Source organism: Dermacentor variabilis, chromosome 1, assembly GCF_050947875.1.
Source record: "Dermacentor variabilis isolate Ectoservices chromosome 1, ASM5094787v1, whole genome shotgun sequence".
Classification (NCBI taxonomy): domain Eukaryota; kingdom Metazoa; phylum Arthropoda; class Arachnida; order Ixodida; family Ixodidae; genus Dermacentor; species Dermacentor variabilis.
This window is the reverse complement of record NC_134568.1, coordinates 57,469,479-57,486,128: the sequence shown is the minus strand read 5'-3', so window position 1 is coordinate 57,486,128 and position 16,650 is coordinate 57,469,479.

The window sequence follows — 16,650 nt, the reverse complement described above, 5'->3', positions numbered from 1 at the left end:
GCTGTGGCGCAGCTAATTGTCGTATGGTGAAAGTTCGGTTTTGTTACTTCTTCTTTTGCGGACAGTAATGGGCCACGGGACGCTTCAGTTGCCGGATAGTCTTATCATATAGTATTGCAATAGCAATTATATCGACACTCCAGGCCCATTCCTGCCGTCGCCCTCATGTTTCCTATAAAATCCATGGGCGATAACATCGTGACCACGCGCCGCATGCTGTGTGTGCGAGTGAAAGCGTAGGTAGGGGGATGGGGGGAGGGGGGCTGGAATGGGTGAGACGACGATGGTGGCTCAGTCTTGTGTGCGCAAAAGATAAGAGCGGGGACAAAGCGCGCCGCCTTCCGTCGCGCGCGATACATCGGGGAGTGGATGGAATGGGGGTGGGATCTAGGATTCTGTGAATCTCTGATTGCGCAACATGTTTATTTGCCTTGTTTGACGCATTGTATACAGTGACTTTTTTAGATACGTAGATTTATTGGAGACTTATACGTATATTTAAATAACTTGTTGCGGGGTTTTATGTATACGTGCAGTGAACTTTGTTTCCTGTGACACTTTTTGCCTTTTATCAAGCTGTATCTTCGCATCTGTATATTTCATTGTATCTTCGCATTTCTAATGTGCGAAGGCGAGTAAAATTAAAGTGAGCCAACGCACACAGCGCAATAATTGTTCGGTCCATTACCTGCTAGGCATGCAGGTGACACAGAGGCATCTCTCTATTACAAGTGACACGCAGGTGTGAGTATCAAGGTTGTTTAATGCTCTTATACACTGGGTTGAACATGGTTACGCGACATAATGCATGCTCTAGAAGTTGAGCAACGTGGTGCCCTGAGGTTTTTGACAGCTGAAGGTATTTCCCAAAAAGAAATTAGTCGCCGTATGGCTGCCGTGTACGTCGAACATTGCATTTCATTGGACACTGTGAAGCGTTGGAACAAATGGTTCAAATAACGACGTGAAAGTTGCAAACAGCGCCAAAGCCATCGTGCAATCACCCCTAACAAAATTGCAAAGGTTGATGAGCTGATGAGACAAGAACGGAGGATAAGCATTGATGAACTGGCAGAGCGTGTGAACATCAATCACGGTTTGGTTCACGCCATAATTCATGAACATCTCGGTTATCCGCTCTTGTGTGCGCAATGGTTGCCCAAGATTTTGAACCACCACCAGAAGGTTGGAGAAATTCAGCGCTGCCTTGACTCATCTGATCCGGTATCACAATGAAGGTGACGACTTCTTGTCACCAATTGTGATCGGCGGCAAACCATGGTGCCACTTCTACGAGCCTGAAACACCACAGCAAAGCTTACAGTGGAAACATTCGAATTAACCACCCCCAAGAAAGGAAAGGCCGTCATTTCCGCCGCGGTGTTGTTGACTTTTTTTTTCGATCGCCAGAGGCCATTACTGATAGAATTTGCTAAATCTTCAGAGACTATCAATTTGTTTCGTTTTTGCAAAACGCCAGATCGGCTGCGTGTCACAATCAAGAACAAACTACGTGGAAAATTGACGAATGTGGTCATCTTGTTCCACGACAATGCCGTGCCCACGTCGCTGATGTGGTTAATACAAAACTGGCAATGTTCAAGTGGGAAACGCTGCAACATCCGCCATACAGCCCAGACCTGTCGCCTTGCGACTTCCACTTTTTGGAGCATCTAAAAAAACAGGTCAACAAAACGAGATTCGTGTCGGACGATGACGTGAAAGAGTCAGTTGCAGACTTTTTGAAGCAACAACCAAAGGAATTTAATGAGACGAGAATCACGCGACTCGTTAGACAACGAGACGAATGTCTAAATGATCATGGAGACTACTTTTAGATGAGGTACCCGGTTTGTCATATATTCGCATTGGCTGACTTTCATTTGACTTGCCCTCGTTTATTTTGCAGAACTCCTGCTCTTTATACGCGCTCTCTGTTGCGGCTATGATTTCGGTGCAATTACTCACGATACACGACTGGTGACAGCTGCTCCTGCGTAATACATTGGAACAAATGACAGCGTCATTGAGATTTTTCACTGTTTTTCACTGTTCTAATGACAGTTTCATTAGAACAGTTGTCCTCAGCTTGTTAATTTCACGGCCTTTACATTTTTCACATCAGCGGCGTGTACTGCCTTGCTAGTTTCGAACTGATATAGCTCTAAAGTTCTTGTGATGTTTTATTTACTTATTAAAAAAAACATGGAAGCATTGATATCGGTTATTTCGGGTGCAATGTTTGGCACATACAAGTATATCCTTTTATGAAAAAATACATATTTTACTTGTTTTGACAGAGCGTTGCGTCTAAGAATTCGTTTGCAGCATCTTTAGCAATGACAATGCAGTTATTATTCATGTATTTGATCCCCAGACAAATTGTTTGAGAGGAAGCTTTAGCTCGCGCGCAACTACGACGCGGCCTATTCAAACACATGTAAAAAGCAGAAACGCTTTTCTGTGATAACCCTGGGATCGCTTTTAATGAAATTTGTTGCATTTGAGAGAGAAAGTTAAATTCTAGTGTGTGTTGGAAGAGAAATTTTGATTTAGGGCTTGAACATTGTTTAAATATATTGAAAAACTCAAAATTAAAGAAAAATAGAAGCACTATGTTGATAAACTAATAGCTGTGGAACAAGCACACATGTCGCTGTTCAGTAAACGGCATCTATTATACCAGTCAAAGGGAACAAATTTGGTGTGTCAATTCGTATCTTACGTCAATTGGTTACGCTGTGTACAAGGATTCTGCGAAAGCCGTATTTCCATAATGCTAAATTTCTTGAGAATCACGTGTAACATAGAAATTTTGTCCGCTGTAGATGTACTATTAGGTGCGATTCATAGTATTTTTATATAATGTTTCATTGCTGAGTTACATAGTTTTAAACTTGATAGTTTAGATTTCTGGAAATTTGCGATTTTAGTGAATTTTTAGTAAAGAATTCACAACCTAAATGAAAAATTCGAAACCGACAGTCACTAGAATTTAAGTTTTTATTTTAACTGCGACAAACCTTGTCAAATTTGGTGCATTGGTTGCCGAAAAAAACGAATTCTCCTTCTACATGTATTTAGATACGAGCACCCGAGCTAAAGCTACCTCTTAAGGAGGACACTGAGCTGCAATTTGAGCCCCCCCCCCCCCCGAACGAAATTTCTGGCTACGCCACTGGAGTCCAGTGTTGCCTTTATTCTATTGGAGATTATTTTGGTAAATATTTTATATAAAACTGGGAGTGAGCTAATGGGCCTAAATTTTTCTATTCCTTGACGTCTCCCTTTTTGTGGATAATTAGTATAATGTTTGCATTCTTCCAATTTTCTGGGATCCTTGCAGTCGATAGACACTTCGTATAAAGAGCCGACAGTTTTCCAAGCATTATGTCGCCTCCATCTTTGATTAAATCGACTGTTATTCCATCTTCTCCTGCCGCCGTTCCTCGTTTCATGTCTTGCAAGGCCCTTCTGAGCTCATCACTAGTTATAGGAGGAGTTTCTGTATCCTGTTCATTACTGTTTCAAATTGAAGCATCCTGACTACTCCGGGTACTGTACAGGTCCATCTAGACTTCTTCCGCTGCTTTTGCTATATCTTTGAGATGGCTTATGATATTACCCTGCTTATCTTTCAGTGCATACATCTTGGTTTGTCTTATGCCAAGTTTCTTTCTCACTGATTTTAAGTTACGTCCATTTTTTACAGCTTGTTCAGTCTTTCTCACTTTATAGTTTCGAATATCACTTATTTTTATTATCAGTTTTGACAGTCCTGCGAATTCAATATTATCTCTTGAGTTGGACACTTTCATTTTTTGTCGTTTCTTTATTAGGTCCTTTGCTACTTGGGAGAGCTTGCGTACTGGTTGCCTTGGTGCCTTACCTCCCAATTCGACTGCTGCCTCTGAAGCCAACCAAGTTACGGTTTCATTCATTAGCTCTATGTCTTCACCATGTTTGTGTTCAAAGGCTGCAGATTTGTTTGCAAGTACCAGCCTGAATTTTTTTGCGTTTACCCTTACTGCATCTAGGTTGACCTATTTCTTCTTCACCAAATTTGCTCTTTCTCTTTTCAGAACTGAGGTGAATCCTAGCCCTCACTAACCTATGATCACTGCACTTTACCCTAGCTATAAGTTCTACATCCTACACTATGCTGGGCTCAGCAGAAAGTATGAAGTCAATTTCATTTCTTGTTTCACCATTAGGGCTTCTAGACGTCCACTTTCGGCTGCTACGCTTCCTGAAAAAGGTGTTCATTATTCGAAGCTTATTCATTTCTGCACCATCATGTTGATATCAAATAACCTTGATCTTAGCCAATGGAACTTCGCAAAGAAAATCCTTAAGTGCGACATCACGGGTGTCGACGTATTTTTCGACATCACCACTGATATTGGTGATGTTTCTTCAGTGGCAAATGTGGCCTCTGTGGCAAATGTAAAATTGTTCCCGAAGAAAACATGCATACTGGTGAATTGGGTATGCATTCACATCTACTATTCAAATCCACACATCACAAGTAATCTTTCATTCCTTGGCGCATTGCTCACCATTGTACAGACCGTTTCAGCATTGTGTATGTGCAGTAATATGACTTGGTAAATCAAAGCTGCGGTTATTCAGTACACTGAAAGCAACTTTGCATGTGGGCTAGATAACATAACGCTCCTACGTATGGGTCAGCTCAGTATTAACCGTTGCTTCGTTTGCTAGTCGTTCACTGTTACGCCTGGACTATGCAGTGTCACTGGACAATGCTGTATTCCTGCAGACACGCTAGAACGGTTTGGCTATGCAGAGACCACCCTTTACATCACACTTAAATTAAGGTGTTGTAGATTTCCTGTCACAATGTGTTTATAAGCATAACTGCCAAGCATTCAAAAGAGCATTTGAAATGTAAGGGTGGATGCTCAGCTTTGCAGGTGAAACATTTTACATTTGTAGTGCAAGGACACATCGATGGACAGGAAGGATACCACACACATCCTCGTATTGTGACCTCGCAGTCACAATGCAAGTAGTTTTCTGTGGTTTTCAGCTCTAAACATGTGAAGCAATCTATAAATTCAAAACTGTATTAAGTAAACTGAGACACCATGAAAAGCAACATAACACTATGTACATATCTATTGTTACATCAGCTTGTTATGGTGCAGGTCAAATATGTATACGCGCTATTTGTAGCTGCAAACAGCATGCATTTCACATTTAGAGCTCAGAATGTTCAATGGAAAAGATTTTTAATGCGTCAGACATACACATGGTACCTTGTCCAATGCTTTGCACACAGATAGCTATTTCTGGCACAACTTGTGTAGCACATTCATAGTGGACTACTACATACAAAATCCGTTTTGCACCTCTTTGATATTTTACCCTCCGACACTTAAGTATACAGTGGAATTTGTCTTCACGTCAATATTCAAAAAGCAAACAGGTTTTTGGCATCACAGTCGTCAATCTTCCACACAGGGTACTTATTGCAGGTTCTGAATGTGCGTTCATTCCCGGTGTTATATCTTGTAAGGTGAAACCAGTTTGTTTGATGTAGTTTTACCTGTATATTTTTGAATTTACCCATAAGTTCCCTGCTGTACTTGTATATACCTCCTTCAGTACTGGTATCTGTGCTGTGCCTTCATTAACACAGTAAATGTTGTGAAAGCTGTTAATTCATAAGGTAGGAAGCCTATCCAATATAAACAAGAAACTTGCAGGCGAGGTAATCACGACAAACCAGCTGAGATAGTGGCACTGTTCTGCTTTTTCTCACTTGTGATAGCCCAAGTGTTCCCACTTGTGCTGCCGGCGGGTTGTGACCGATATGTTCGCGAAGGTTTGGGTCATTCACACTTGAAGGGACGAGTAACTGTTGCATACGTGCAACATCTTCCTCTGCCTATATCAATGACTTAACTACATGTAGCAGGTTCAGCTGTGTGATTATTGGTGTAGCTGAAGCGACGTATCACACATAGTTTCCGCACACTACCTGATTGGCGAAAAGCATGCAGGAATTGCTCTTTGAGCTATTGGTTCATTGGTGGCTTTCCACAAAACTGACTGTTGAAGAGGCAGATTTCACTTCATCGAAAGGCCCAAGTGAAAATGAGCCTAGAACTCACGACGCAAAATACAGTCACCGTGTATGACTGAAGAACAACACGTGACAGAACGAGGAGCAGTGAAAGTCATCTCACTAGTACACAAAGAAGTGCAGCTGCATTCAGTATATCACTGCTGGTATACTAAACACAAATCTCTATATGAGTTAATGTTTGGCTGGCATAATGAACAAGAACCCTCTAATAAGCGATGGCAAAAGGTAAATAAAAAGCTGCTGCCTCGAGTACCGAATTGGTCTAAAATATGCACTCTAACATGCAGCGGATACAGTCCATAAATTGGTTTACATACACGTATGAAATGTTGTAAGTACACCATGTGATAAAATTTAAACAAGATCAGCTGAATACCACATACACCATCTTTGATGGGGTATAGTTGGTGCAACAGGCCTTGATATTAGAAGTTGTACTGTTTTATTCACACACACATGCACATAAATGCAAGGTACACAAACATTTGTGTTTACGTGTTACTGTGTGCATCAAATCAACAGCACAACTTGTACAACAAGACATAAAGACAAGTAATTTTTTCATACCCGTCTAATTCCTATTAGCTACGCAGTGATCTTTTTTTCTCACATGGAGCAACTCAACTCTGTGCATGAGTTAAGCTGATGTTGCTAATCTAAGCTAGACATATGGGTGTCATTTCCAGAATATGATAAAATAATGAAGCGACCATGTGTATGGGCCTAAAATTGATGGTTTGACAATATATAATCTGGCTGCGTACTAAATTTGTGTCAGACAAGATAAATGGAGCACATTGACAAAACAGTGTGGCTTTTTAAGGCATTTCGCTCTTGGCCAGTGGTCAGAGCGACGGTCTGCCCACATTATCAACTGGATCAGGCGGCCGTGTGTGGTGGATAATAAGAATAGCAAAGAACAAGGCATAAGGCATTGCTACAAAAAAAGCGGCCCAGCAGAGTCACTTGAAAATTTTGCCAACAGTTCGTCCTCATTGGCTGGCTTCGATTGCATAACTAATGTTGACATAATTCTGAAAATTTCTGTTCGGGATATACTCACGACAGCCAACAGGCACTTTTTACATTGTGATAGCAGCTGACTTCATGCATTGCACTGTGTCCCCCAACGTGCTAAAGAACAGCAAGAGGCGAGGCACCTCTTTCCATAGTCTAGCAGCACAGCTGAAGATGGTTCATTTAATTAGTGGAACCGTGGCCAATGCAAAATAAAGATCAGTGAGATAGCCACTTATAGTGTCCAACATCCTACACCCACGATTTATAGGTACCAGTAAGCTTAATATAGAGGAAAGTGCACCGGAAAGACATTTAATGGACATACTTTGCAGGCCCAAGTCAGTTTAATGCATATTTGCTAATCCCTGTTAACAGAATGAAAACGAGCATAGAAAGCAAAGCACTTTTTTTATTGATATGATATATGGAGATGTTGGCGCACAATTTAAGGCGCCGGCTACTCCATATTTCTTGAGTGGCTCTACCATACAACATACAGGGTTGAAGATTACATACCAAGTAATCCTTTCACACAAGCACCAGGATTTGTCATGCAACGTTTTCCCAGGAAGACTGCGACGTCAGAAACACATGCTACACACAATATACATACAACGTAAATGTCTCCACAGTTATGTGGATAAAAGTCTCAAAGATACAAACAATACTATCACCTAATAACACAGCGTCTAGTCTGCGGGTGGTACATACATCGTGTAAATACATTATCACATATAGTCACAACAGTAAAGTCAACATAACATAATTCACAAACACAGGCATATATACAGCGACTTTGAAATAAAGGGAACAATAAAAGCATTAATACCGTCCAAAATGCCGCTGTCTTCAAGAAAAGTCTTTAGAGCATTAAAAGCGCTCTTCTGAAAAGATGTTGGCCAAGGACCCAAAAGTTTCCTTAAACTGAAAGGCCTGCGGTCTAATTTAATTAGGGTTTGTAATGTCTGCTCCTGGCGCGGGAGTTGTCTCTGTTCATAGATAAGAGACCTCGAGCGTACCGGAATCTTTGAAGAACGCTAACATATTCCTAATCCACTAGAAAGGGGACACCAAAGATTTCAAAAATTATAGACCGATCAGCTTACTGTCCGTTGCCTTCAAAGTATTTACTAAAGTAATCGCAAATAGAATCAGGAACACCTCAGAGTTCTGTCAACCAAAGCAACAGGCAGGATTCCGTAAAGGTTATTCAAAAATAGACCATATTCACACTATCAATCAGGTGATAGAGAAATGTTGCGGAATATAACCAACCCTTATATATACCTTTCATTGATTACGAGAAAGCGTTTGATTCAGTTGAAACCTAAGCAGTCATGGAGGCATTACGGAATCAGGGTGTAGACGAGCCGCATGTACAAATACTGAAAGCTATATATAGCGGCTCCACAGCCACGGTAGTCCTCCATAGAGAAAGCAACTAAATCCCAATAAAGAAAGGCGTCATGCAGGGAGATACAATCTCTCCAATGCTATTCACAGCGTGTTTACAGGAGGTATTCAGAGATCTGGATTGGGAAGAATTGGGGATAAAAGTTAATAGGAGAATACCTTAGTAACTTGCAATTCACTGATGATATTGCCTTGCTTAGTAACTCAGGGGACCAATTACAATGCATGCTCACTGACCTGCACAGGCAAAGCAGAAGGGTGGGTCTAAAAATTAATCTGTGGAAAACTAAACTAATCTTTAACAGTCTCGGAAGAGAACAGCAGTTTACGATAGGTAGCGAGGCACTGGAAGTGGTAAAGGAATACATCTACTTAGGACAGGTAGTGACCACAGATCCGGATCATGAGACTGAAATATTCAGAAGAATAAGAATGGGCTGGGGTGCGTTTGGCAGGCATTCTCAGATCATGAACAGCAGGTTGCCATTATCCCTCAAGAGAAAAGTGTACAACAGCTTTGTCTTACCAGTACTCACGTACGGGCAGAAACCTGGAAGATTATGAAAAGGGTTCTTCTTAAACTGAGGATGACACAATGAGCTATGGAAAGAAGAACAATGGGTGTAACGTTAAGGGATAAGAAAAGAGCAGATTGGGTGAGGGAACAAACGCGAGTTAATGACATCTTAGTTGAAATCAAGAAAAAGAAATGGGCATGGGCAGGTCATGCAAAGAGGAGGGAAGATAACCGATGGTCATTAAAGGTTACGGACTGGATTCCAAGGAAAGGGAAGCGTAGCAGGACGCGGCAGAAAGTAAGGTGGGCGGATGAGATTAAGAAGTTCGCAGGGACGACATAGCCGCAATTAGTACATGACCTGGGTAGTTGGAGAAGTATTGGTGAGGCGTTTGCCCTGCAGTGCGCGTAACCAGGCTGATGATGATGATGATGATGATGATAAGAAGACTAGATTTAAATAAAACTCAAAGGAACATTTATTCCACTCTGCGCCGAGCGCCGCGCTTCCCGTGGCCCTCTCCCCTCTAGCCCAGGTGTCGCACCAGGATTCTTGCGTAATGCGCGCAGGGTGCGCTGCTTGTAGGTTGGCTTGCCACAGGGTTGATTTAAGTCGACTTCTTGGTGTGTCGTGATGTGGGCAATCTAGAAGGAGGTGATATATATCTTCGTCTACAAATCCACAATCACATTCGGGGGTTTCCGCACGGCAAATTCTGTGTAGGAAATGCTGTGTGTATGTAGTGCCTAGCCTTAATCGATGAATAAAGATTTCCATAGTTCTAATGACAATGAAAATTTGAATTCAATGGATGGATGAATATGGTATAAGTCCGAGCTCTTAGAATTCTGGTCAAACCAAGTGTTTCTACATATTTTGAAAGACGTCCTTATAATGCAGCGTAATTCATTTTTTCATATTGGGAATGGAACCGTACCATTTTTTAGACGTGCTTGTCGTGCTGCTTCATCGGCTGCTGTTGCCAGGAATGTTGCAATGTAATGGTATCCACTGGAATGCTATTGCATGTTTCGCTTCGCTTGCCTTTGTGTGGTATTTAAGTGTTTCGTGTATTATACTGTCATTCAATGTTTTCCCCTTTGTGCTGCAGAGTGATGTTGGAGCCACCTGCGAATCGCTGAAAATTACCCATTTTTGCGCATCCGTAGAAAAAATTTGCAGGTTTTACGCTTTCAAACGCAATATGAATGAAAATTCGTTAACATTTATTTACACAAATTAACGCTTACACTTACACTATTCAGATAAAAGGACAATTAAAAACAAACATATGAAGCTGTAGCGCCAGAGATTAAGTCAGCCTCGGTTAGAACACACGGCGATCAAAGACCCCCGGCCGTCACAAGGCTACTTCTAAGCGCAGCAGTGGCGGACACGCTTTTCACATCCATTCTCAGCCGGAGGGTCCGTGCGAGCGGTGGTCACGTGGGTCGGGTGAGCCGCCACTCCATTCGCGCGAATAGCGTGGCTATGCCGCTGACATCGCCCGCGCTGCTGCCGTTCGCGTGGTGCTCGCTGTGGGTTGGCTCCTGGGGCGCGTAGTCGCCCTTCTTGTGCATCGCCATTGCCCGCGCCCTTCTCGCCGCCGTAGCGATGGCAGGGTGGCTGATATTCACCAGTGGGAACTTGATGATGTGTATCGTGTACCGCTGGTAGGACTGGCCGCTGTCCTTGGCGTCGACCGCGCCACCCGAAGCCGCCGACCCGTTCGCGCTGCCTCTGGCGCCGCCGGTGTCGACGCCGACGAACTGCGCCCGGCCGTTGCCAGTGCAGTTGTTCAGCTTTACTGTGCCGCCCCGCTTAAACAGGTAGTCCTTCATGAAGTCGAGCAATTCCTCGTCGTCCATTCGCTGCTCGCCCGCGGCCCGCTTGGACGGGTCCTTGGCGAGCACCTCCTGGTGTTTCTCGTAGACTTGGTGTTGGACGAGCAGGTATTGCTTGCTCCAGGTCTCCGCGGGCGGTTCGAGCGCAGCCAGAACCGTGAGGCCGAGCAGGCCGACCACCGGTCGCAGACGGGTGAGGGTTCTCACCGAGAACAGACACCACAGCAACCGGCGATGGTGGCACAATCCTGCGGGCGCTTCGTGGCTGAAGCGTCGACAGCTCTCACGACTGGTGACTTCGGGCTGGATCGTGGCCACGGCGCAAAGCGGCGGCGTTGGTAACCTCCAAGCCCACGGGAGCTTGGTGCGCCGCACTGTAGTGGCGGTGTGGACCGCTCCAGCTAACTGATGTCCTTCGTCGGATGACATTTGGCTGCTCACATGTTGCGGCAACAGACTCGGGCTGGAGCAAGGCCAACCATGCTTCGCATTCTGGCTGGGACGACGAAGACTTGAGAGAGGGCAACAATGGAGTCTGCAGCACATCTGCGGAGGAACCACGGCAGCATAAAAACTTCGGGAGGAGCCGAAATTACGAGCGTTCAGCTGCAGCTGCAGACGCGCCAGCAGCTACAGGTCTAAGGCAGATGAAACTAGAGAAAGAACGCACAAGTCGTCACTGTCCTCTCCAGAGGCGGAACGCATTCTTGCGAGATGTCTCGTGCAGAAAAGAATGGAACGCAGCAGTGATGATGATTATGACAACGACGACGATGATGATAATGATGATGATTATGATAGTGATGATGATGCGCCTTCGAAACACGGCTTGTACTACCTATGGGGATGGGTCAAGGCTGGGATGGTTGCACGCACAGCTAATGTATTCACAAAATTGAACTTGAAAATGTAGAACAGCGAATAAAAGAATAAAGAGTAATGGAGAAGTGAAACAAGATGAATGGGCTTTCATATTTTTAAAAGAAATAAGAGGAAGAGTCGTTGATCAAGTCAGAATGGAAGGGGATGGAAAAATGTATGACGATTACGATACTCCCGAATACGAAATTTGGGCACAGCTGCATACATGTTTTCATGTCGCGGTATATTGAGGCAAAGAATTTGACACCGAAACCACCGCGCTGACTGGCCCAGTGCTGCCAGCGCTTTCGCAGAGGGAGGGGCAGTATGGGAACGCTGGCATGATGAGCGCCGTCGGAGCCAGCTGTGGAAGAAGACGACGACGACGAAGTCGCGAGCACCCGCACTGGCGCGTGCTCGCGCCAGTGCGGGTGCTAAACGATTGTTTAGTATTGCTCCGGAGCGCGCGGGTCCGAGCAGCACGGTTGCGCGCAGCGCGCCGTGGTTTCACGAGAAATATAAACAATTAAGAGAGGAGAGCTGGCCCGATAGGCGGAGCAACGCTATGAGCAACGCCAACTTCCGGCTTCACTTTAGCTTCACAAAGAGTGACGTCAGGGCCTCTCCTGAGTTTCTTTCCTCTGAGGATAAAACTCAAAGGAACGTTCATTCCACTCTGGGCCGAGCGCCGCGCTTCCCGTGGCCCTCTTCCCTCTAGCCCAGTTGGTGCACCAGGATTCTTGCGTAATGCGCGTAGGGGGCGCTGCTTGTAGGTTGCCTTTCTTGGCGATGCTACAGGGTTGATTTAAATCGACTTCTTGGTGCGTCGTGATGTGGGCAATCTAGAAGGAGGTGATATATATCTTCGTCTATAAATCCACAATCACATTCGGGGGTTTCCTCACGGCCAATTCTATGGAGGAAATGCTTTGTGTAGGCAGTGCCTAGCCTTAATCGATGAATAAGGGTTTCCATATATTTCTGTCTAATGACAATGAAAATTTGAATTCAATGAATGGATCAATATGGTATAAATCCGAGCTCTTAGAATTCTAGTCAAATCAAGTGTTTCTAGATATTTTGAAAGACGTCCTTATAATGCAGCGTAATTCATTCTTTGATATCGGGAATGGAACCGTACCATCTTTGAGGCGTGCTTGTCGTGCTGCTTCATCGGCTGCTGTTGCCAGGAATGTTGCAATGTAATGGTATCCACTGGAATGCTATTGCATGTTTCGCTTGGCTTGCCTTTGTGTGGTATTTAAGTGTTTCGTATATTATACTGTCATTCAATGTTTTCCCCTTTGTGCTGTAGAGTGATGTTAGAGCCACCTGTGAATCGCTGAAAATTACCCATTTTTGTGCATCTCTTACTGACAATAAAAATTTTATCGCACATAGGATTGGGAACATTTCAGCCATTGTGGACAAAGTCGGACAAGATAACTTAAATGATTTTTGTTTGTTGAGGTGTGGTATAATGAATGATGAAGTTGGAGGCTGCTGTACTGGAGCCATGTGTATAGACGTGTGTATCCTGAATACCGCATATATATCCGGTAAAGTGCTAGTTATTGAGCCGCTTGAATGGACATGTCTCTTTTTTTGAATATCCCGCCTACTGACAATTCGATTTTTGGAAGCCATGGAGGATATTCGACATCTGAGTTCCAAAATTTGTTTCATGGCAATATGTGAAGATTTTTTCGAATTTCTCGAGGAACATAACTTCTATCTCGTTTCATTTTGTCTAGATCCAATGGGTGGCTTTTATGCTGTATTTGAAGACGGAAATAATGTCGGCGTGTTTCTGTAGTTCGCATAACTAGCACTTATCAGGCACATAATGTTGGTACTTGTGCTATTATTTGCTTTCAACTCTAGGCTCATGCCAAAACAGGTGACACGAACCAGATAATCAAATAGGGTGGATATACAAAGTAACAGCAAACTTTCGCTTACCCAATTCTGCCTGCACCAGTAACGTGACCATAGCTAGCCAGTGAGGATGAACGGTAGGCAAAATTTCATTCGCGCATTTCTGTTGGCTGCTAGCTGAATATCATATATCACCGTGCCTGTGACACTTACTACTTGTTACTACTTGTCTTACGTGTTCATTTTTACATTCATATTGCCTTTTGTCAGCAAATGTGGAATTTGTAGTTAATAAGAAGCAAGTACCCAGTTCTTACCTATAACGTATTCATCTACCATGCCACTGGTGTCATCAGAAACAGACTCTGTGCTTAGTCACCAGCCAGAAGCAAGCAGTCAGGATTTTTGTGTATATGTAAGCCACTCGCATCGCAAAATATAAAGCAATTTACTTCGTGAAATCTAGAAATTCTTGCTATTCACACCAATATCCACGTGATAAAAAAGGCTGCCCGAAAGTTTCATTCATGGCATTAGTGCTGTCCGGCGTGTCCACATTTCAGGACAAGGCTGTATGTCTTGACGCACGTTACTATTATGATGTTCCCTAAACTCCCCCACAATAGAACCACCTTCGAAATTGCAGTAACAACTTCTGAAACAAACGATACATGCACAAGGCAGAAGAGGCCGGTGCGATAGGGCTGATCTGTAAGGGTACTAAATATGAAAACACGATCGGCAACATTTCTGCACAGTTCACTTCTGAGCACACGCACATCGCGTAGAACGAGCACATCTACACCCAGCAACACTGCGACACATCGCACATATATGTCACGGTTTGTAGCTTGCCAACACATTCCGTAACAGCAAGAACACAGCTCGAACGTCACGGTCACCTCGGCGCATCGCAGCCGGCGAAACGGCTCACTCGCTGAAAAGTTGCGAAGGGCTGGCGTTCACCACTTCGCGGCAACGAACCGCATAAACAGAACCGATATCATTCGTGTTCGCTGGGTGCGCCAATCCTACACTACTTATTTCGCCACGCACTTAACATGCGTGCTGCGGCTTAACATGCGGCTACTTAACATGCGGCTACTCCTTGTCACTTGCAAAAAAAAAACAAACTTTTGCGTAGAAAGGGAGAATAGTGACACAAAATATGACACTCAGTAGAACACCGGATGAATAAAAACTATACAGCCCTACAGTACATTAATCGCAAAGTTTTGTGCATGAGTTCAGTGCACATACGCATCTACAAAGTCAGATATTTTGAACAGCCATAACACATGTAATTACACTTCATATACAGAAGAGAATTATACATATTGCGTAAAAATTACGATCACTATCGATCGATCAATTTTGAACCCAGAACAACATTTATCTCACTCATTTAGCGTATTAGGGTCATCTGAAACTTAATATTTTACCAAAGTGTTGGTGTCTTCTAAATACTTTTCCAAAGCAAGAAGTGCTCTTTTCTCAAGGCCCGCAGTTGGTCATGGGCCAAGCATCTTTTTAATGGTGAATGGTCTTCTATCTAATAGCAACAAATTTGCTTGCAGTATATACTCTTCTTTGTGGATCGTATTTCGTGCACTCGAGGAGGTGATGATGCACATCTTCGCCTGGATGGCCACAAGAACACTGCGGACTAGAGACATATTTTATCCTGTACAAGAAGTATCTCGTAAATGCAGTACCAAGACGCAGGCGGTGCACCAATGTTTCAAATTTTCTGTTGTCTCTTAGAATTCCCGGCATTGATAGGTTTATGCATGGGTCTATAAAGTATAACTCCGAGTTCTTAGATTGCGATCAAACCAGGTAGTTTTGCTGAGACAACAGGAAATCTGTCTCAGGATCAGACGGACTTCACTAGGCAATAGGGGAAGATTGGTTGTCTGCCCGATTCGCAGCTGCGTCCGCTGCAGTATTACCAGGAACAGGTATTCACTGAAATGCAATTACGTGGTTCATTGCGCTTGCTTTTGTAACCTATTTTTACCTTTTGTAACCTTTTTACCTATTTATATGTTTTGTAAACACGGTGAAATTATGAAAAAAAGTGTGAGTCATTCTGAGACATTCATTGTTCAAGAGATAAATCCGAGAACATTAAACAACTTTAGGGAAGAAATCCAAAAAATAATTTGGAACCCTGTCTTTGAATGTGTAGACGCTAACAAAGCCTACAACATTCTCATTTCTATCCTTACTGAAGCCTACAGAACCTGCTTTAGATTCAAAATGGTAAAGAAATCCAGGAAGATACGCAAGCCCTGGCTCACAGATGAATGTCTCAATATGATAAGAAAAAAATATACGTTGTATTCCGCATTTCTGCAAACGAAAAATCGTGCAGACTTTCTTGCTTATAAAAAACACAGAAACCTGGTGACAAAGTTTTTACGGAATGCTAAAAACAGCTATTTTGAAAACCTCTTGGGGAAACCGGGCGCTCGTGGTAATGAAATCTGGCGCGAATTGAACAAATTATTACAAAGGGGAAGCCGCCACAATGAAGGACTTGAAATAATAATTGATAATGAAGCATTTAAAGGGCAAATTTTGGCGAACAAGTTTAATGAATATTTCATAAATCTGGTTGATAGCGTCCATGATGACACTGCCACGAGCTTCCTGGAAATGCAGACTACGAACAGTGCTTTTTTTGAGCCGGTATCTCCGGAGGAAATATTCTTAGTATTTTCATCACTAAAAAACAGTAAAGCGCGTGATATAGATGGACTTCAAATAGGACCTATTAAGTTTGTACTCGATCTCCTGGTACCAGTTTTCACCCATCTGTTTAATACTTGTTTGTCTACAGGTGTTTTTCCAGACAAAATGAAGCTCGCAAAGGTTTCGGTGTTGCATAAGTCTGGAGACAGAAACAATTTATCCAATTACAGACCAGTGGCAATATTACCTGTTATTTCGAAAGGTCTGGAAAAAGTTATTTGTAATAGAGTGACAACGTTTTGTAACA